Source organism: Aythya fuligula, chromosome 9 (assembly GCF_009819795.1).
Source record: "Aythya fuligula isolate bAytFul2 chromosome 9, bAytFul2.pri, whole genome shotgun sequence".
Lineage (NCBI taxonomy): Eukaryota > Metazoa > Chordata > Aves > Anseriformes > Anatidae > Aythya > Aythya fuligula.
This window is the reverse complement of record NC_045567.1, coordinates 12916819-12933877: the sequence shown is the minus strand read 5'-3', so window position 1 is coordinate 12933877 and position 17059 is coordinate 12916819.

Genomic DNA, 17059 nt, shown 5'->3' with positions numbered 1-17059 from the left:
GCTATGATTGTCCAAGTGTTACAGGGAAGGCAGGATAAATTCAGGCAGACAAGGTTTCATTAATTGAGGGAATTTCCAGGCTAATTTACAGGTGTTCAGGGACCTGACCTATTTCAATCTGAATAATGTCTGATGGCAGAGTTCGATATCCACAAACATTCTATTTAAAGAGAGGGGAGAATGTTTTGAGTTGGGTTTTCTTAATTAGCATTCCACAAATACGCCATGGTTTTGCTAAGCCCAGCTAACACTTATTTCCCTGTGAGACTTAAACTTAAAAGAAAATCAGCATATTTCACTCTGCTCTGTGTAGAAGAGAAAAATAAATTCTTGTACTGCGTCTGCATGTTGGCTTAAGTTTTTATCTGAAATAAGGAAAACAAAACTAAAATTGTCAGCTACATTTTACACATTTCCATTAACAATTGGACTCTGATTTCCAGTTTCACTTGCGTAATGGACAACTACCTTGGCCATTAACTTTATCTAAAGTGGATGTTAATTGGCACTAAATTACAGTTCCTAAGGTGCCTAAATATTGTACCCACCTGAATAGGAACAGTCACCTGCCATTTGTGGTATTGCTGAGAAGGAAACAATGAGTAAAAGGAAGAAAAGAAGCTAGGGAAGACATTTCACCACCAGCTCTGGTGTTCCAGTTAATCACTGTAACTTAAAGTTATATGCTGAATTTTAAAATGTTGACTACAATTTTTAACTTTTTTTTTTTTTTTTTTTAAGCCTACTTAGAAAGAAATAATCTTAAGCCCTTTGGGAATCAGTTAATATTAATGCTATTGTGCCTTGATGCCAAAATTGAGTGAGTAGCTAACAAAGAAATGTGTTTGACTCACAAGTTCCATTAAGAGAGGTGAGTAGTGGAAGATGTAGGTTAATTCAGCTGTTTCCAATTCACTTTTCTCTTCAGATAATACCAAATATTATACTTGCCTAAGGTGACAGTGGCACCAAGCAGTTACCTCCTGGTAACTCCTGTTTGTATTTCATTACAGCCTTGAGTTCCCAACAAAGATAGTGCTGCTGGTCCTGCCTGCTGTGCAAATACGTGGATGAGGAAAGCTCCTGTCTCTGGCATGTTTGCAGTCTTCTAGATGTAATCAGAAGGTAATGCAGTGACTTCGTAGATCTCTGTAATAAGCTTTATATAGTGGGAAGGTTACTTTAAATGTGTAGTCACTCACTGAAAACCAGGCTTAACCTTTTGTATGGTACTGCCTGGCAGAGCCATCTATCTGTTAATAATTTAGATTCTCTGCTGACTGTTTTCTAACCATTTTCATCTTTCTGCTCTGGCTTCTCTTGGCTATAAGGGAAATACAGTATTTCTCACTGTCTGACCCAAAATCTTGCCATAAATCTTCCTCAGAGGATAGAGACTCAGCATATACCAACATTTAGAAGTGGATTTGTGCTAATGCAACCCTGCTGCTAACAGACAGAGAAGTAATAAAATTGATAGGTAGACAGCCCCAAACATGTCATCAGATTAATAACAGATATCCACTATGCAAAACAATACAAACAGGCTCCTGAGAATTGCTTCTGCTCTCTGTAGGATAATTTAAGAAATTGTTAAGCATAGCCAGCTCCTGTGAATGGCATTTCTCCATCTCCTGGCAAAACATGTGCAATCATGCCCAGTTCTCATACACTGTATCACAGACAGTATATGTGACTATGACTGGGAAATATAGTTTCTGTGAAGTTAGCTAGATACCACAGCTCTCCCCAGATCTTGGCATTTGTAAAATATTAAGGTTATAAAGAATAGCGACTTTGTTTTGCACAAGAGATGAAAGTTGAGATCTCCCATGCCATCTTTATTGGTGAAGAGTTCATTCTCACAATGGCTAATCTTATTTAGCTCCTTGACTCCACTGTAAAGTAGATTTGCAACTTCTTTAATCTTTTCAGGATCAGCAAGCCAGCCAGAGGCTAAATAAGCACTGACAGCTGCTATTAGATGTGTTAATCAAATTTTTGTAACTGTTTAGAAACTTAAACATTACCAGAACAAGGTAGTTAGGACCTTTTTTTTTTTTTTTTTTTTTTTACCAGATTTATCCAGAACTCTGTATTCTGCACGTTTTCTTCTACACAGTTTCTCAGAAGTAACTTGAAATCTTTATCCTCCTCTTTCTTACACAATCATAGAAAAGACTAGGTTGGAAGGGACTTTATCTATTCCAACCTTCTGTCAAAGGCTAGGCCTACACTAGGGATGCTAGCTATCAGCTCTCATTTTGACACTGCAGGTACATATGGAGAATCAAGGGAGTGACATCCATAGAAAATGAGGCTGGACTGTGCAGTTAAGCAGATTCAGTACACTGTGGTAACTGCAATGAATGTATCCACAGTACCTGTGCATACTTGGTGAGTCCAGCTGCAGCATGCTGCCATTAATTTAGACTCCATCACCCCACCTTTGTAATTCAGGTCAAGCTAGCAAAGGAACCAATAGCTTTATAAGCTGACACAATAGCTTTATAAAGCTGAACCAGTATCTTTGCAAGCTCTGCAGGAGGAGCTGGGGTTATTCAGCCTGGAGAAGAGGAGGCTCAGGGGTGACCTTATCGCACTCTACAGGTACCTTAAAGGAGGCTGTAGCAAGGTGGGGTTAGTCTATTCTCCCACGTGCCTGGTGACAGGACTAGGGGGAATGGGCTAAAGTTGTGCTAGGGGAGGTTTAGGTTGGATGTTAGGAAGAACTTCTTAACTGAAAGGGTTGTGAGGCATTGGAATGGGCTGCCCAGGGAAGTGGTGGAGTCACCATCCCTGGAGGTCTTTAAAAGACATTTCGATATAGAGCTTAGTGATATGGTTTAGTGGAGGACTTTTTGGTGTTAGGTCAGAGGTTGGACTAGATGATCTTGGAGGTCTCTTCCAACCTAGATGATTCTGTGATTCTGTGAATTGAGATTTAAGATTGGACTACTATGGAAGTGTATGTGTTTGGCTGGTGGCAGGAAAAAACAAAGATAGTGCTTACAGTGGGTGGCTGCTATTTGTGACAAAACCAGGTCCTCTCTGTGTTTTCCGGGTGTCCCCAGGCAGGTGGAGCACAAGGAACCTGAGCCCCAAGGTGCTTCATTAATCTCATTGCTCTGCACTGAGGGAGCTGCACCAAAGACCCTCCAGCCCTGTCACTTGGACAACTCAGTGTACTGATGGGGGAGGTGCTGGGGGCTTGTGGCCAAAGCCTCCAACTGATCTGGCACACTAATGAGCCTCCAGCAAGCCAGCAAAACCCATCTTCTGCTGTCTCTGCCTGGTCCCTCATTACCATCACATCAAGTCAGATTTTCTCAGGCCCACCAGCCTTCCTTAAATCCCACCCTTCACGTAGCTGTTACTCTGGCTCCAGGAAATGAGAGCAAGCCTTGGGTCTGTCAAATGATCCCAGCAAAACTGAGATTCCTCTGGGCAATGACTCTAAAGTAGTCACATTTTTATAACAGGCATCACAAAAAGGAGTAAAAGTGAAATACCTGTTTATTCCTATGCCATCTCAAGGAACATTAAATGTGAAATCAGATCTCGGGGTTAAAACCTGGTCATTGCTGCTTGTTCCACTGTCACTTGTCAATTTGCAGCTGTTCCCCCAGGATTGCTGTGCCTCGCTGTGTCAGTTTTGCTGTGCTCCTTGTCAGCTTCACGGTAAGGAGCAAGGGGGAAAATTGGCAACAGGCACACAGGGATCAGAGGTGGAATAAATTGAGAAGGAGTGGTAGAAAAAACACCAAGGTCTTGGAGCTCAAGAGCACTGAAAACCAACACAGAATTAAAGCTGTATTTGGCGTGCAGTTAAAACTGCACAAGTTCTGAGATATCAGGTGGTGTTCTAAATTATAGCAAAAGGTGAAGAATCTGTGAACATTGCTAACCAAAGGGGTAAGATGAGAGATGGTACTTGGCTGTAGCAAAGGGAAGCAGGAAGAGACAGAAATGAAGGTAATCAATTACAAGATTACAATTTTTCAGTCAGCTGCACTGGTAAATACTAGAACAGAAGCTGTGGAAAGCCATAAGGTTTTGCAGAATAACTGCTGTGTGCCTACCTGTGGCTGCAGAGACATGGGAGTGAGTTTGGGGTACACAGTTTAAGCTATACTCATACAAACTAGGCTCATACTCAGTACAGCCATGCTGAAACCTAGGCAAGCACTGTGCTGCTGCACCTATTTCCCGCATGGGTCAGCTGCAGTTAGAGCATCACTTTGTGAAAATGTGGGAGAGATTTGGGGTGTACATTGAACAGGGGAAAAGGTTAGCAGTCTTCTGACTAGGCAAAAAGCAGTATCCATACATTTCAGTAAAAAAAAAATAATCTAATGCCTACTACCAAAGTTAGTGGTGGTTATTCAGTGTGTTAAATGTGGAAAGAGTAACGTTTTGGGGCAGAAGGGATTCTGCAGCCCAACATACTACAAAGCTCTGGCCATTTTGCTGGAAGATCCTAGCATTGATATCCCAGCATCTGTTAGAGCCGATGTATTTTTAGATGTACATATGTTATGGATTTTAAGACTTCAAGAAATGGAAACACATCCCTGAATGGGCTGCTTGCAGAGCTCCTTCCAAGGTGGTTTAAAAAAAAAAAAAAAAAGGATCTCATCTCATCTGAATTACTCCTATAAAGATTTTTGTTATGCCCTTCTCTCCCAGATAATGAAGATGTCTGGTTTGAGAGATTTCCTTCCCACAAACACATTTAGCACTAAACTCGCTCTTTAAGAGTCTCAGGGATACAGACTTTGAGCACCCTGGTCCAGTGGAAGGGACCATGGCAGGGGGCTTGGACTTAGATGATCTTTAAAGCCCCTTCCAATCCAAAGCATTGATTGCCATATATAAGGCTTGGTTTACATGTCCTACTGTAGGATTCTTTTCTTAACAGTTGTTTATCATTTTGTTGAACTGGAACCAGTTAGGTTGATTTTCCAGTCAGGGTTATATTCCAAGCTAAATGAATGCTTATGGCTGCATTACTTTTTTAGTTACTTATTGTAATTTTCAGCCAAAATTATTCAGATATTTGCAAGAATAAGCCAAGGGAAGCACATCATTTGGTTTGTTTGTTTCTAATGTTTAAAGTAAAAGAAGCTTTGACAACCATAGTTGTTATCTTTGTTGTGGAAATAAATTCCATCATGTTTTGAAGTGCTCTGATACCATCTTGCCATTTAAAAAAAAAAAAAAAAAAAAAAAAGTTCTGTCTTCAAAGCTGTTCAAAGCTGGGCTTGGTGAATGTACAGCATGCAACACAGAGTTTTGGGGGCCTTGCTGAGGGGAACGGGGTTAAGACAAAATGTTGAATAACTACCCAATGCTTATGCGCTCACTGTCTGTCTCATGGCCCAGCAGAAGTAGATGATTAATGCACCAAATACATATATCTAAAGGCTGCGTCCAAATGTTTAGCAGAGTTCATAGGCGTAGCCATTCTGTTCTTCTTATTTTTGACCCTTTAAACGGAGCTGTTTCCATGCTGTGTTGCATGTGGTGAGCCAAAGGCTACTCGCTGTGGTGCCACGGCAGGTGCCCGGTCTGCGAGCCACTGCTGCAGCTTTTCTGAAGAGCATAGGCTCCGTCAGCGGCCTTCTTTGAAGGGTGGCATGGTATCCCAGTAATGGCTCCTCCGCAATTGCTCTGCATGTATTTGAGGCCTGTTCCTGCTGCTGAGGGTTAAGATGTGCTGAGCACCACTGTCTCGCTGCGTTCAGCTGGAGCTGACAGCTCCAGATACCTTGCAAGAGTAAGCACTTGACATGTTAGAAAAGTGGAGCAATCAGCATTTTATGCATGTCAGGATGTGATCATGCTTGTTTTACTTCACTCTTCAATAGGCTTTCTCTCCAAAAAACAGCTCTTGTGCTTAATAAAGTCCATGTCTTCAACCAAAAGGCAGCGGGTTTAGTTATGGACTGGTTATGAGCAGGCTTTTGCGTGAAAAAGTTTTCTTTCACTTCAGCTGTGTGCCTAGCACATTAAATTTCAGATGAATCAAATAAGATTTTCTTTTATATTCATGTAAAATATGCACTGTCAGTTCCATGCAGGAACCATGCGTTCCAGAAATGTGGGTTCCTCACACACTTTCTTATTGAGGTGTGCTCTTAATGCCTGGTAGGAGTCATAGCCGCAGAGCACCTGTGTGCATTTACATGGCTGTGTGGCTGACAGGATTTGCCTGATGGTTAGCGGGCAGAAATGAGCACCAAAATCTTTCCTAAATCAGTTCCGCTGAGGCCTACCCAGGAGCAGAACATTCTAGAACCATTTGGACCCAGCCAGGACCAGCTGTGTCCTACAGGCCGCGCCACACCCTCCTCACACATCGCCTCACGGGCTGCCTGCTGACACGCAGCCAACAAGAGGATGTTGACACCCTGGTACAAATCCCCAACCAGCAGGACTTTGCAGCCTCCTTGGGGAGGTTCCTGGGGCCAGGAGCACCCACCCCGCACACCTTGGGGCCAGGTCAGCATGGCGCTGCCCCCCTCACAGCCCCTGAGGCGCAGAGGCAGCCCCACACAGGGCCGGGGAGCCGCACTGCTGCACCCCCATCTCCTCAGCTCGCTGCGGGCTGGCCGAGAAGGAGGTGGTGCTTGGGCAAGCAGCAACGGGGAATATGGGTTGTAACAGCCTTTGGGAAGGCTCCCAACAGTTCTTTGCTGGCTGAACTCCATTTAAATTGTGTTAATGCAGCAGAGACTTGTGTGTGTTATCTGCTGATGAGATGTGAATGATGCAATATTGATAGAGAGGGACGAAAGGGATGACTGTCTGACATGGAAATGTGAGGAGACGTAGCTGCTTTACCCTAAATCACATGATCTGTTCTTAAGACAAATTGTGTTGTGTCTAATGTGGAAGTGTTACACTGACATCTAACACCATTCCTTTCTGTGGAAGCATGAATGTTGGAAATAGACCCCTGTGATCAGTGAAAAATGTATTGAATTTAATTCCTCTTGGCACTGGAGAATCATTTGTATTGTCCCACCATGGCAAGTCAGTGATAGCAACCTTGGTTTTGAATAGAGAGCATTTTATTATTTATCATATTTAAGCATGCTCTTCTCTGAAGAAGTACTGCTTTTAATGATAGATATTTGGTGATGTGAATATAAAATACGTCACAATTTCTGGTATCTTTTTAATTTTATGGATGGCACAGCTTAAAACCGGGAACATCAAATAAAATAACTGCTGCCGAGAGTGAATGAAAGTTGGCAGGTATGGCAGTTTAAAATAGCCCAATTTTCACCCTAAATATAGGCTGGTTTAATTGAAATCTAGTGGTAGCTATGAGACAGCTGCTATATCAAAGACCAGTGACAGCCTGCTGAGGTTAAAAGAATACAGGCTGCCTGTATCTCTGCTGAGATAAAGTGGCATCACAGAGAGCAGAGCAATAGATAGATTGATAAAAAGTTGAGTTCTTTAAAACACTGATTTGTAAAGCCTTTATGCAGTTTTATTTATAGTTTGTTTGTCTCTGTCCTCCTAATAGAATAGGTTTCTGCCTAAAGTCAGAAGTGTGATGCAAATCCTTAGTTGCTCTTAACTGCTTTAGCCCAGCAGGAAAAGAAGCCACCGATATGTCCGCTCAGAAATTCTGCTGTTTAGGAACAATAATAGAAGAATTTCAACTTCTTCCTGTTAGAGACTTTCTTACAAATGGATATTTCAGCTCCATGAGGTCAGCCTTCAAATGTCACATGGTTTAGGGGAGAACCCTTAGTATATTGAAGCACAGTCCTATGCTTGCGTACCATAAACTGAGTGATCTAATATAGCGATCCTCATCCCCAGCAGTGCAGTTAGTAGCCCACTATCCGACCCCAGTAACCAATAGGACCATGTGCAAAGAGACCAGAGATTTAATTCTAGGAAGCAGTTGTCCCTGTTTGTTGCAGGTGAAAAGTGAGCATTTCTCATTATGCTGCTGCTTTCAATATTCTCTAATTAACAAGTACTTCTTTTAATTTCCATGCTTTCTGGTTATTACTATTTTTTCAACCTCATACAGTCTAAACCCTGAACTTTCAGACTTATCCTCCCTGGCAGCTATTGCCATTCTTTTTGCTTTCTACTTCTTAATTAATATTTGCCTTGTTCTTACTAAGGTAAGTCTGTATTTTTTCATTATATGAAATTAGAAGTAGATAAGCTTAGTTTCCAACTAAGAGAAGCTTTAGAAAGCTATAGGACACCTTCATATCTGGATTTATTTTCTTTATTTTGATTCTCAGAAGTGCCCCTAAGATCTTCTATCAACCCTATCAATCAAATGAATCATCGAGTCAGAGATACGGTGTCTTCCATGGCAAGTTCTGTGGTGAGTTCCTGATTTGCTTGATTATTGCACAAAAACAACACCTCTTCATGGCTATGGGTTACTGCTGAATGAATACAAAATAAGGTGATTGAAAGTTCATCGACCTCAGTATTTGTGATTGCTGTCAGGAAGATGTGATTTCAACTCCTTTTCTTGGCCTCTTATGCTCCTTGAGCTGGCAGAATCAGAAGGAACATTAGAAAGGCAAAGCAATCTGCCTAAGCAGGAGGTAGAGCATCCTAACAGCAGTCCCTCTGGCTGAGTAAAGAGCAAAACAGGTGGGCTAGGAAAGGAGGAAGAGAGCTTTCTCTATGGGAGAAAAGAGAGACAATCCACGGAATTACTGAATGGTTTGCACAGACAGGCCAACAGGTGCCGTTGTGATGGATTAATTAAGTATTCTGATTAACTTATTTGGATATTTATAACGTGTTCTTTGCTGATATCATTATACATATGTTATACAAACAAAAAGCAGTTTGGGAAGAGGAGCCAAAGATGTTGAGATACCTCAGAGGTTTTCTTGTACTCATTACTGCCCCAAAGATATTCCTAAGTATCACATCATGCAAGTATACTTCTCTCCGCTGGACTGCCATGAAAGTTAAGACATTCCAGGGAGGCTCTTTGCACACTGCAGGACGGGGCAAAGAGGTGGGAGGCCATCCCAGCATGACTGCCCCACGTGTGCAGGCTGCCCAGAGCTGAGCTGCTTGACCCCAGGAAACCAGTGTGCTTCTGCTGAGGCATCTAACTGCACAAACAGCTTCCTCCCTGGCAGTCACCTGATTTCTTAATGCTGTTGTTTATGTAACTAACTTTAAATGGTTTCAGATAACCGGATTACTAAGGTTAGACCTGTAAAGTGTATATGAGAATGCGTTAGAGTAAAAGGCTGCCTCTGACAATGACCACTAGTGGACTTAGAGAGTAGGTCGTACAGCAGTGCCTCCACACAGTGGAAGATGGTAGAGCAGAGCTTCATCAGTCTGTGCCTCAGGATATCTTCAGCCAAGAGTGATATCTGTTTAATAGCTATGTAAAATTCCCACTGATGTTTGGGTGAGTTTTTCATGAGAAAAGAGATTCCAGTCATCCCTACTGAGCAAACAAAGAAATAATTTTGCATGATTTTTCTCTGCATTTGGCCACCTCCAATTCTGCTTTTCTTACACAAAAGCAACAGTTAAAATCATGACATCAAAACTTCCAAAGCCATATGAACAGAACATTTAATCAAAACCCATAAACAGAGAAAACAAGGACTTTCACTCATAGACTACGCTGCATCTCTTGAGGAGCAGAGAGTATATTTATTAGGCTTCTTTTTGGAGGGAAGGATTTTCAGTTCCTCAAATAGATAGTTTTGAACAGTTCATTTCACAAAACATGAGAAAAGAAAGATTGGGGAAAAATTGTATTTCTCTGCCTCAAAATTGAGTTATGGGCAGAGTGTTTGCCAGCTCATTTTTCTTTCTTGTGTGAAACAGACATTTGTGAGTTGCAGAAAATGAGCAACAGGAAAAATTGTCTAAGCCTGCATAAGGAGGTTAGATATTTACCTGTATAATTTACAAGGACTTACAGACACTGCTTTGCTTTTATACCTAGGAAGGCCATTGTGGACACACTGCACAGTATTTTCACCTTATAACGAATCAAGCCAATGGCATGCCCAGATGGGTCAACTCTTGTCTGCCTTGAAGAAATGGGAGTGACAGCAGCTGTAAGTGAACCACTCTAAACTCTTAATACTCATTTTTGTAATCGAACTTGAGCTATCAGGCAGATGCAAGTAACATATTTTAGTGACTTGGCTCGCAAATAGAGCCCACAACATTTATGAGGACTTAAGAGCTCATTACACGGCCATCAGCACTCTCATTCAGATAATGGAGGGTCATAGGAGTGAAAACAGATCTTTTGGAATTACTTTCATGATGGGTGCTGCATGGGCTGGAATGGTTTGGGGTTATTTCTTTGCCAAACTCTCCACGTAGCTAATTGAACCCAGAAACACGGGGGACCACTTTGAGAAGGACACGATAAAAGGCAGTGGAATTACAGCATTCACCCTGGAAAAAAAGTGAATGCTTGAGGATGGTTTTGAGGCTGTGTTGCTGAACTGCCTGCTGGGGTAAACCCACAACAGGATGTCACAGTGGAAGGCAGGTTACAATTTTTTATAGGTAAGTACTGTATGGGCTGTTTAACTGAGATGATTGTGTGTTTGTATGTTAAGAGAGTCATGAGAGGGTTTCCTGTTTGCTGCCAGGCTGGAGCTGGGAAGGACAGCCCTTCAGAGATTGCAAAAGATCCATCTCCTTAGCAGTCGACACTGTGGATACATAGGTATCCAGTACAAGTCCTCACTTAGTTAAGCAAATGCATGCAGTTTCTAACAGTTTGGGTTTTTTTGAATGTGCCCAATAAGTAAACTCTTACTGGTCGGTTTGCCCTACAGTTGCCTTTTACTGGGTTACCTTAGAGTTAATGAACCTTGTTATCATGACAAATTTAAGAAAGCACAGAAATGGAAGTAGGCTGGTGAAATACATGGTTGTGTTTTATTACGGAAAAACTGTGAGGACAGCAAGAAAAGAGTACAGCGCTTCATTGCAGGAGCTAGTCTTTATTTTCTTAAATTCTGAAGACACGAAGTATAAAAGAATAATTTCTTCTCTTATCAATTGCATGTCCCATTAGGCAAACACTTTGTCTTTTTCAGTTTGAGGAGCTATAGTTATGAAGGCTCACAGTGCCTAATTGCTTTGGTTTAATAACAAATTCTCATACTAAAGATGTATGGTTTGTGTATATTGCATCAGCAAATAATATTTGTTAGCTGCTGCTGCACTGGAAGCAAAAGGGAACATAGCACATTAGACCTCTTGTGTTTTTGTACATCCATTTCTAAATCCACTGTTAATATTTTTGGGTTCCTTGGTAAAGGAAAGAATGCTGTATGTCATTTGGCATCTGAAAGACGGTCTCTATCAGACTGTAATTATTTTATATACGCTTAATACGTGGAAGAAAAAAAATAGCATCCTCTTTTGGGGGGAAAGAAAAAAAAGGAATGCTTCATGGGTTAGCAGTTGTGGAATGAACTCAAATCCAGAAAATCTAGCCTAGATTTTAGTCTCAAGCCTGAATCTGTGTTAAAATCTTTTCAGGGTGCAAACAGTGTGGAGAACAATACGAGGATTACGTTTGTTTTATTATAAGTTTTTTTTTTTTTTTTTTTCCTTCTTTCCCTTTAGCTCTGATGGGAAAATCAGGAGACTAAGAAAGGGAAAACAACGGTATTGATAGAGCAGAACACATCAGCCACAAATAGTCTGATATTTCATTATTTAATTTCACACTCACTAGGCTGCAGAGGCATAACAAACTGTGGGGAGAATAATCTAAGAAGGGTGTTGGTGTCTACTTGACAATGGTAACATTAGAGTTTAAAGAGGTCTGGCGGCTTTCTGAAAGTAAGTGCATGTCCTTCCTTCTCCCTCTCCTCCATTCAATATAGATTAAAGTGACCTCTGGAGATAAACTCTACCCCCTTCCCCCCCCAGTAGTTCTGCAGTGTAGTTTTTATTTGTACAGTATGTGAAAGAAGAGTTCAGATTAAATTCCTGGCCTTTCAGAAAAGTTTGTCTGTTCCTTAAAAAAAAAAAAAAAAAAAAAAAAAAAGGAAAAAAAAATAGAAAGAAACGGAAAGAAAAAAGGCTATTTTATTTTAAAGCCGGAGCCTCTTTCATGGTCCCATGATCTCATGAGTTCTTTGGCTGGCCTGTGACCTTTCAACCTTGCACTACATGTTTCTTTTCTAAATTAGCCAGTGTTGAGACATCAAGGGGGGAATATCAATGTTATTATAAAAGGCATCATTCTCTCCCAAAAATGTCAGCGTGAGTGAGTCATTGCACCTAACTGCTTAGCTTTTGTAAGGCAGCAAGGAAGATTTGAAAGTGAGATCCAGAGTCCCCCAGTCCACCAGCTTCTATTTAAGCTGCTTTAAAAAGCAATGTTCCTGCATCTGCCACAATAGAGGCAAAGGAACTAAGCTTTGCTCCATCAGCCACAGAAGAAAAGGGCTGCTTAAGGCAAAATTAAATACATGTGATATAAAAATAGGTATTGCAAATAATTTATTTTCTAGGCTACGCTCAAAAGTAACACTGTAAAAACAAGGAAACAAAAGTAAGTAAGAACTAATTGTGCTGGGTGGTTCTGTCATTTCTTACACCCAGTGTTTGTGCACCTCCTTGTATTCTGGCTTCTAGCAGGTTGAGGAAATTACATCAGATTGAGAGCTCTGTTTTTAATCTTAAGAGCACGTGTTGCCTGGCATTTTGAAAAATCTGACACTGCATGGTTCTGTGGTCCTGCCAAAATAAGTGGTACGGAGAGAGACAGTAACATTACAAGAGGATGTTGGATTATAAGAGTGCTGAATCCTCAGCAGAATAAATTGGTGTACCTGCACTGTCAGTGGGCTTGGCCTTTGAGCACCTAAAAATGTACATTCATACACTGTTGCAAAATCCATCCATCTTAAAATGAAAAGCATCTCAGACCAGATCCATTCCAAATGTAACTTTATTCACATGTAAAGTTGCATCAGGAGTGAAGCTGGCACCCATCAAAAACTGTGTCACCTATTCATCATCTTACTAACAACACGGAGAAAAATGCACGGGAAGGATGCATTTACATACTCAAAATCAGATTTTCTCCTCTGCATGTGAAAGTCTGCGAAAATTTGCTGTTAGCTGTCCTGCCAGGTCGCTTTGCTTTAGCCCTAGTTTACTCAACACTGGGTAATTTCTTTAGCGCAGGCAGTGTCTGCGTGTGAGAGCCTCTGCTCGTAACTAAAGGTATCTGGTGCTTTTCAGTACAGTGTTGTCACTTTCCTCATAGTCAATTTCTCTGTAAAAACAGGTTATGTTGTACCTAAATCTGCGTGAGAAAAAAATAAACACTTGAGCAAAACCTAAGATAATTGCATTAATTCATTCAAGTACTTTAGTCTGTAGTGTTTAATGTAGCAACAGCTGAGGATAAAGTGTCAGCTGAGAAATTCCATTAGCATTGCCAGATGCCTGTATGGCAACTGTACACATTTCTTTCTTCATGGCTGTAACTTTTTTTTCTTGCTGAAGGCTATGGGATGTCTATCCCAGTTCCGTGTGCATTGGACCAGTGCTCAGGGACATGCTTCCTTTGAACTTGTGTTCATAAGAACAGCGTGTGTTTGTTTCCACGGGCATTTTTCTTATGCCAGTGCCCAGAGATTGATGATGGTGAGAATGAGGGGAGATTTATACTTGATAAATCCCTCTAAAATATAGTCAGCTTCTGTATAGAACCTCTTAAATGATAAGAGGAAGTCCTCCAGTTGTGACTCGTGCAGGTAGTGGGAAAAATTTTGCCCTGTAGTGGCATGCTAAAATCACAGATTTCTAACCTAGTAATTTTGGGACCTATTTTGAGCCATTTCATACTATCGAGCTAAGCTCTGTTTATCAAACATAAAATAGGTTAAGTGCTGTGTCCGTCTTCTTCATTCACTGTTGCATACAATTTGGGGGAGCTTTGTTGAAAGTCATATCTACAAAGGATGAAATGTACTTCCTGGGGCAGACCCAATTAGCAGCAGTTTTTCTAATTTTATGGCCTTTATTTTATTTTTATTTTTTTTTTGGCCTTTAAGACTTCTTTCTATTGGGAAATCTCCGCATTATGTATAACACAATTACAGTCCTGCAGAATGGAGTGATTTGTAAGAGGTCAGTAAAGCAACACGTTCCCTTCAGTCACTGCTGAAAAATTGGGTTGTTCAATTCAAAATATAGCATGGGGTGGCAATTACCTACGTTAGCCACATTCTCTGTCTGAAATTATTTGGTTGTTTGTGATCTCCCTCTGAAAACTACTAACCACACACAGAGGAACTCAGCATTGCATTGAAAGGGAACTGGTCTGTGCCACTCAAGGGTGGAACAGCAGGTTGGCTGAGTCTTGGCTTACCCTGCTGCACTTGTCCTCAGTGTGCAACCCCCACAGCGTCTTTTCCTCAGCAGCCAGGTTTGTGATCATCCTCCTGGAGCCCAAGTCTGGCTCCCCTGAGATCTGGGAGGGATCTCCAGCTCTGTACACCTGTTGAGTGATATTCTGGGTTAACTAATGTGGACACGCAAATCCTAACGAGTCCTAGCATTTCTGTAGGGCAAATGGCTTCTTACCTAGACAACTGAGATCAAACTGGATTTGTCGGTTGTACATACATCCCCCAGCAATTCCAAGGGGATAGTCTGGTTTTGGTGACCAAATAAAACAGACACTCTTCCTGTGTGTGGCAGATATGCTTCAAGGGGCGAACTGAAGGTTTGCAAAGAAGGAAATCCTGTGAAGAAGTAAGCAGCTGTAGATAGCAAGGTGTTATCTGGTAAATCCTCTGGATCACTTAATTAGATTTGATTCAGCAAAACACATGTCCAGCTTCTGCTGAACACCAGCCAGTGTTGGGAAGGGGGGGAACAGGGAGAGCTTTCATGAATTCCTGTAGGAGGAGGATACAGCAGAGATGAAAAGAGGCAGAAAAGTGACTGAGATACTCCTACTTTGATGAAGATTTTTAATCTGAAGGCACCAGATTTTCTGATGTTTCTGCAGAATGAGAAGTAGCATAAAAGTAAGGGAAAGGTGCTGAGGATTCCGTTATGTGGCATCAGAGAGAGGGAGGAAGTCACAGACCACTTGGGTTTTGCACATCTCCTGTCCCTTCTTCCTCCTTGTTCTGTGCCAGCTGTGTACTTGACACAGTGAATTCAAGTGGGAATGCTCTTTTCTTTTTATGTGGCATCAGAGATACAATGCAGTTTGATAATGTACGTGGATTTTTTGCTGCTCCGGTTTTGCTCTTATTCTCCAGGTTGCAGTAACTCAGCATAGGTCCATTTTAGAACCAGATGGAGATCTGGTGGGTGTAATAGCTTTGCTGCATGAACAATTCTTGATTCGCATCAATATGAAAAAGATAAAGATGTCCAGTGAAACACAAAACTTTTTGAAAGCGCTAGAGAAACAGCAAATGTCCCTGTGAAAGCTGAGGTTGTATAAAGCCTCTGTTCACGTGTGCTGTTTTTTCAAGTGTAGCTTTCCCCATTTGTGCCAGATGATTTGGCTCTTCTTCATCATTCTTGTCTCTTCATAATGCTTGGATCAGCTTTTCAGTGGACATCACTTCTTGTCAGGACTGTCAAGAAGTGATCTCCACAGCAGGATGGATTTTCTGTCTCCCTGACTCTTGCTGGCTGCCTGCGTGCTTTTCTCTTCCTCTGCATTTTGTCTACTCATCCTGTGTTTTACTTTGCTCTTTCGTTTCTACCCCAGATCTAGCTCTTTCTGCCAGTCATTAGACAATCTTTTGTTCATATTTTCCAAGCTCCATTCTTTTAACTGAGAATATTTAGAAAGTGGATCTGGTCCTCAAAAACACAAACACATTTTTATTATGATGCTTTGAAGGTGTTTGTTTCAATGTTTGTTTGTTTGTTTGTTTTCCAAAATGTACCTAGCCACAATCCTGGGTATGCATAAAAAGTTTATCAGTGAACTAAACAGATGTGCCTCGTGTGATTTAAGATTTGTTTGCCCAGGATTGGATCCTAGTCAGGCTTACAAATAGATCCTTTGTCAAAAAGCTTAGATCGACTTTTTTTTTTTTTTTTAATTTGTCTATTTATAAGCGTCTCATTATGATATTATGTGAGCATCTCACAGGCAGATGGTCAGATAGAAGCCTTGTTATCCCTATTTAGGAGGTAAGTAACCTGATGATGGTCATTTAATCAAGAAAGTTTGTGGCAGAGCTTGTACTTCTAGTTGTGCCTCCTGAAGTGGGTTGGGGAGTTACCAGCGTAATCTGTGCTGGCGGTTGGTGGCCTCGTGTTTCACCAGAGGAAGAGCAGAGTGCATGTGAATAAGCAGTGTGTGCTGAGGTCTTAGAATTTTATCAGCAATTACATGACTTCAGTCCTTGCCATGGGCACTGTTGTCACCCAGCTTGGGGAAGTGAGATGTATATGAACAAGGGAAATACCTTTGTCTAGGAAATGATCTACAGCTCAGGGGATGGTTCACAAGGCCAAAAATCAGAGGTTTCAGTCCCAGTTCTTTCCTTGTCAGCAGTTAATATTTCAATGCACTTCAGCAGCTGTATGACTGCAGAGGGCTTTGTGCTGCAACCCGAGGGTGCAGCCGTAGCTCACAGAGCTTCCCCAAGGTTGCTCCAGGCAGAGCTGGAAGCAAGCCCACTGTAGACAGCAACTATCCAACCTCGGGCTTGGAGAAGAACAGAAAAGCAGGTATTACTGGGGTCCCTTGTGTGATCCCAAGTCACTGTGTATCAGCCAGACCAGATAAGAGGTTTCTGACTCTGCCTTTCTTCACTATCAAGTACTTTGTCTCTTCAGAGTTTGTATTCCTAGGGTCTGTTCCCCTCTACAACCCCAAGTGAGAGGGTTGTTAACGGTCTGTCTGGAAGTATTTAATTTTCACTCTGGTAGCAGGAGGAGAAACCAAGATCCTGGTGTTCTGTAGTCCTGGCAGTACAGATTCTTGTATGGATTCCTCTGGTGCTTGTAGTCCGCTGGCACAGTAGTTGGATTAATTAAACAAGATCTCTGA